This window comes from Nansenia antarctica (assembly GCF_963989245.1).
Source record: "Nansenia antarctica genome assembly, chromosome: 18".
Taxonomy (NCBI): Eukaryota; Metazoa; Chordata; class Actinopteri; order Argentiniformes; family Microstomatidae; genus Nansenia; species Nansenia antarctica.
The window spans coordinates 12,693,276-12,699,740 of record NC_137691.1 but is presented as its reverse complement, the minus strand read 5'-3'; the positions used below and the strand labels follow the sequence as shown (position 1 = coordinate 12,699,740).

The following is a 6,465-nucleotide window of genomic DNA, read 5'->3' as shown; positions in this document are numbered from 1 at the left end:
CACTGGGCCAAAGGGGATGGAGGGGGTTGGAGGGGGGGGGGCTTTAATTCCATGTCCTTTGATTGAGAATCAGTCCAGCGGAGAGCAGCGACTTCCCCTCCTGACACTGTGACACCCACACTTACTACTGGAAGAGATGGAGCGTCCTCCGTCATCAAACAAGATCCAAAAACAACGACAAAGAAACACAATACAGGTCTAGAATTACAACGTTAAAAACTCAGGAACAGGAAACAGTGGGGTGACGGTGGCGTCTAGTGACCACCGCTGGGTTTGCTCCCCAACGTCCAATCGATGAGGATAAAGCTTAGACTCATTATCATAAACAGGAAGCCGATTCCGGCGAAAATGGCAGCCTGAGAGAGGGAGAGAGAGAGAGAGAGAGAGAGGGAGAGAGTGAATGCACAGCTCATAGCTCCTCTAGAGTTTCAGCTTGTCATATTTTAAATGCACTCAAAGTGATTAAAACATCGTTATTGAGGTCTCGGGTCGGTCGTGTCAACATTTGAATTGCAATTATGATATTAGAGTGGCATGACATTAAAATTGAATTACTCACGTACATAGATCAAATGCCTGACTTCATACAATTAATCTGCATCTAAATATAGCATCACATTATGTCCAGGCAGACTCTCTGTAGAACTGTTGAAAGCCCAGCACCAAATGGTAGCGAGCACTTAGGATAGTCCACTTCTTTAACATGTTCCTGGTTTGGCCCTGAACTTGGCTATAGTCGATCAGTCCATAGAGTTTTGAGTTGCATATGTTGCTTTCTTACTAAGATGCTATGTAGTTATATTTTGGGCTTCAGAGAGGGATTCTATAAGAATATATGTTAGTTTGTGTCTGCAAGGTGTTTACGAGGTGCATATCTCCAGAATGAAGAGGCCCCTTGGGGGCTAAAATATTACTACGCGGTATCCAAGGAAACAAAATACAGTATGTAACTAAAAACACTCAAGTTAGGGCCTAACCAGTAAAAGAACATCCCTTTAACAGCCATGTTACCTACTATAAGAGCCGCCTCGGGGGTCAAATGACCATAGTCTTTACAATGGGAAGCTGCTTACCAGGCGACCACTAGTTTGCCGCCTTGTAAATTAGCCTGCCTCCTACACGGAAAAATAGCAAAATAGCTTTATACTAGCTTATCCTGATTTAGAAAATGTAAGGATACTGGGTGGTAGAGTACACTTTTCTAGGAAAAGTCATGAAATGAGGGTCCTGAAAGTGTATAAAAGATATATTTTTTAAAATGACTGGCCGTTCTCTGGAATACATTTGACCGTGAAGGGTAAGGAGTAAATAATCTAGATTCTATGACGAGATCTCCATTTCCCAGTAAGTAATAGTAAGTGCGTCAGAGTGAGACAGGACTGTGAGAGTGAGACAGGACTGTCAGAGTGAGACAGGACTGTGAGAGTGAGACAGGACTGTGAGAGTGAGACAGGACTGTGAGAGTGAGACAGGACTGTGAGAGTGAGACAGGACTGTGAGAGTGAGACAGGACTCTGATGCTGTGGGAATCCCTCACCAGGATCTTGGGTCTGGAGTTCATGGGCTCCTCCTCTTTGGGTACGATGCGGATGTAGAAGACGGCAGGGAAGATGAAGATGAGGCAGGGGGCGGAGGTGGCACCTGGGAGGACACAGGACAGCGCAAACACACACACACACACACACACACCACACACACACACACACACACGCACACACACACATGCACGCACGCACACACACGCACGCACACACACACACACACACACGCACACACGCACGCACGCACGCACGCACACACGCACACACACACGCACGCACACACATGCACACACACAAAAAGTCACAAGACCTTGGTTATACATTCCAGAGGTGATTTAAGAGCTTTTCACCCCAAATGTCAACAAAGCTGTCAGTGTAAGTACAGTATTACTAGTACAGTATTACTGTAGAGGATTAATGCATAGAGGATCAAAGGCCCACAGCAACATGAAAGAGGCTGGCCTCATTAAGCTGAAGGGCTGTTGAGTTTACTGTAAAGGTAACTGAGGGCAAATACAAGGAAATGACCCCAATCTCCATTAAAAAGAGATAGCACTGAAAAGGGCCTGAGTTAAATCGCTGCTTAATAAGATGGATGAGACTTTATGGTAATTTAGCAGATGGTTTAATTCAAAGCAAAACGTAATGACATAATGGTCAGTATAGGTGGTCTCTGTGAGGATTAACCCTACAACTCGTGTTGGAAGACTCCAACCAACTGAACCATCATGAGAGTAGAGATATGTGACAGCAGCTAGTGAAACCAGGAACAGGTCGGCAGCTGATCAAATAGACTTTTATTCCGAAAAATGTAAATAAATGTCAACGTTGTTGAAAATCAATGACACACTCACGAGTCAACTAACACTATCAATTAACAATGTAAAGTAGTGTTATAGTTAACTAGGTAGCAGTGGGGATTACTTACCCAATCCATTCCATTTGCATTTCCATTGCAATTTCAGTATTTTGGCTTGACTAGCGAGTGTGTCACTGATTTTCAACAACTGTCCTCATATCGGCAACCAATCAAAATGATCGGACTTTTCTTTTGAAACACGGAACTCTGTTTCAAACGTTGTTGAGAATCACAACACAAACTCACAAGTCAAGCCAAAACACTGGATTCAGTCAGTAATCCCCACTGCTATTTTTATGAGGGGGACCTCATCGGGACCTACCGATGATCCCGAAGATGCCCAGGATGTTGGGGGCGAAGATGACCAGCAGGTTGATGAGGGTGAGCAGGGTGACGGCGATGGCGATGTGGCGGGGCCACCAGAAGGTCTTGTTGGGGAAGAGCATCTGCTGGATGGCCCTGCGCACCTGGAGAATAGGCAGAGAGGAGAGGAGCTCAGCTACACACACACACACACACACACACACACACATGTACGTACACACACATGCACATGCACATGCACGCACAGACGCACACACACACACACACACCACATATCCACTCCATTATGTCCCATATTTAATAAATGTTTAGAGTAGGACGTCGTCCTATCAGTCTTCTCCCAGCGCTGAGTAAATTATTAAAGAAAATTGTTTATGTTCAAATCCAAGATTATTTTTCAAGGAACGGTTTGATTACAAGCTACCATATACAGCATGTACAGTATATAGAGAAGGTCATTCCACTAGCACGGCATTTGCGTAAACGACTGATGAGTGGCTGAAGAGCATTCATAAGAGCAACGCATCCGGGTACTTTGCTCTCCCGTCATGTCCACGCCCCTTTTTGGTTGATAGAAGTGTAGAACTTTGACTGGCGGTCAATGGAAATTTCTGGTCTTTGCTACTTTAATCCGATAAAATCCGTAGTGCTTTTTAGATATTAGGAGCCCAAATCCGATCGCCAGTTAGGCAAACTATTATATAGTGTTGTTGCCGATCAATGATCGACGTCGTTATATAGAGAAAATTAATGAAATAGGGGTTGATTCATCAGAGCAGTCATACGTCATCTCCCTGTCAGGAGGCTAGTGGGGGCGGTGATGTTGGATTTCAGCGCTGCATTTGATGTTATTGATCATTGTCTGTTGCTTGGTAAACTTAAATGTTATGGCTTTAAATCCACTGCTTTGTCCTGGATGGAGAGTCACCTGTCCAGGACAAGACAGAGAGTGTTCTACAATAACAGTAGCTATTCGAATAGCAAAGAGTTACAATGTGGAGTTCCTCAGGGCAGTTGCTTAGGACCTCTCCTATATTTTATAATTACGAATGATCTCCCATCAGTAGCACAGAACAGTGGCTGAGTGGGTTAGTAATAACAAACTGGTGCTGAATATCTCTAAAAAAAAATATGGTGTTTGGGTCTAGACATATGCTGGTCAGTTATCCTCAACTAAGCTCATCACTCGGTGGAAAGCCAGTAGAACAAGTTAAAAAGACCAAGCTACTTGGCATTGTGCTGGATGCTAAACTTACATGGACTGAACATATGAATAATATTGCAACTAAAATGGGTAAGAGCCGTAACAAGGAAATGTTCTAGGTATGTAACATCAAACACTCTGAACCGAGTGATTCAAGCTTTAGTTTTGTCACATCCTGAGTACCGTCCAGTCATTTGGTCATCTGCAGCTAAGGAACATCTAAGAACGGGGGCGGCTGTGGCGCAGGAGGTAGAGTCGCCATCTAATGATCGCAAGGTTGGCAGATCGGCGGTTCGAGCCCCGGCTGGCCACATGTCGAAGTGTCCTTGGGCAAGACACTGAACCCCAAATTGCTCCCAGTGAGCAGGCCGGCGCCTTGCATGGTAGCTTGCTGCCATTGGTGTGTGAATGTGTGTGTGAATGGGTGAATGAGAGGCCGTTGTAAAGCGCTTTGGATAAAGGCGCTATATAAGTGCAGTCCATTTACCATTTAACTCCAAATCGCTCAAAACAAAGCTGATAGATTAGCTCTCCACTGTTCAATGCGCTCAAATGTATATCTCATTTGCTGATCTGTTGTATTTCATTATTATTTTATTTGTTTATTCCTTTCTTTTGTTATTATGATGTATGTATGTATACAATGTTTACAATTGTCTGTATGTATATAATGTTGACAATTGTTCAAATATGATTTTTGTGTCGGACCCCAGGAAGACTAGCTAATGTCATGGCATTGGCTAATGGGGATGCTAATAAACAAACGAACAAACACACACGCACGCACAGACATGCACATGCACACACACACATGTACGCACGCACACACACACACACACATGCACACACACGCACACACGCACACACACACACACACACACACACATATACACACACACACACATGCACACACACACACACACACACACACACACCCAACACACACACACACGCACGCACGCACACACACACACACACACACACACACACACACACACACATACATACACACACAGGTGTGTGTGACGAGGGTTGACTCACAGGGAAGAGCACTATGGGTACGGTGAGCGTGACGGCGGTGAGCACGGCCAGACGCACACACAGGATCAGGGTGTCGTAGGGGTCCACACGGCTGTAGGTGTGCAGCAGCTCTGGCTCCACCTCACCTGTAGGCGGAGGACACACAGGGGGGGGGGGGGGGTTGAGGGAAGGACACTGAACACCAACTCTTAACTAAGACCATAGACAGCTCCTAGAGGGATACAGTACGCAACATCTCGTGAGCTTAGAATGATAAGGTTCTATCTCCGTTTAGGGTAGTTCAGAGACATTGAGCGTCAAAGTTTTTACATTCCATTATGTTTTGTGAGATGGAACCTTTGTATTTTATGAATTACTAACTCAAAAATGTCAACATTTTTAAAAATAACACCACACAGGCATTAATAAACACCTAATGGATCAGATTATGTAAAAAACAAAATGTTTACAAAAATGGAGAACCGTATAATTCTAACGTCACGATCTATCATTCACCCAGGTCTGTCTTCAGAAAATCACCTGGATGTATAAAAGTGAAATAAATTATTCACACTTTTTTTTTTTCTCTCTCATCCGCTGACATAAGAAGATGATGAATGTGACTTGTGACACGTGCCCCTTAAAGTGTGCTGATGTCTGTGTCATGACGATAGCAGCACATTGCAAGATGAGCGGCTGCAATGTGAGCTGTGGCCATTAGGGGGAGTCGTGACATCACAATGCTTCTCCACCTCTACCTAAAAACTGCTGAAGCCACGTTGAATCAGACTCTCCTCTCCTCCCATCTGATTCCAGTTAGACAAAAACAGGGGACTAAAATCCAAAGCTCTGTCCATGGAAATGAGTGGAAGAGAGTGATATGAAGGGGTGAAACTGGGCCAGAGAAAGAGAAAGAGAGAATAAAGAGAGGTTGGAGAAGCGTCGGAAAAGAAGTTTCCAGAGGGAGGGAGGGAGTGAGAAAAAGAGGGGAACACTTTGTTATGGCGTTCATTTGTACCATATAAGTGTTTAACAAGTCGCTAATTGGGGCGAGTTTGGGCAACCCCAATTGGTCTAAAGTGTTACCAGAGAAGAAGAAAGAGAGAGAGAGAGAGAGAGAGAGAGAGAGAGTGTGTGAGAGAGAGAGAGAGAGAGAGAGAGAGAGAGACAGAGAGACAGACAGAGAGACAGACGGGGAGGGAGAAAAGAGACAAACAAACAGAGAGAGAGAGACAGACAGAGACAGAGACAAACAGAGAGAGAGAGAGAAACAGAGAGACAGACAGGGAGAAAAAGAGACAGAGACAGAGACCAACAGAGAGAGAGAGAGAGACAGAAAAGAGAGAGACAAACAGAGAGAGAGACAGACACAGACAGACAGAGAGACAAGGACAGGTCATTGTGCAGACATGGACAGGGTGCAGGGCAGGCCTCACCATAGAAGGTCAGGTATCCAAACAAAGCAGCCAGGAAGTACATGGTGTACATGACTGCTATGGAGATGTTAGACACATGCT

At 44.7% G+C, this 6,465-nt stretch overlaps 1 pseudogene across 1 annotated transcript in view; it reads right to left on the bottom strand.

The window, feature by feature from the left end:
• Positions 1–254: 254 nt before the first annotated feature.
• The window catches only part of LOC308172956 (sodium-coupled neutral amino acid transporter 3-like), a 29,530-nt pseudogene continuing 23,319 nt past the window's right edge, over positions 255–6,465 (bottom strand). Inside the window, exons 11-15 of the transcript in view lie at positions 6,385–6,465; positions 4,970–5,094; positions 2,723–2,867; positions 1,538–1,641; positions 255–356 (exon numbers count right to left, since the gene is read on the bottom strand). The exon at positions 6,385–6,465 is cut by the window's right edge and continues 20 nt beyond it. The product of the transcript in view is annotated as a sodium-coupled neutral amino acid transporter 3-like (transcript). The remainder of the gene's footprint in view (positions 357–1,537; positions 1,642–2,722; positions 2,868–4,969; positions 5,095–6,384) is intronic.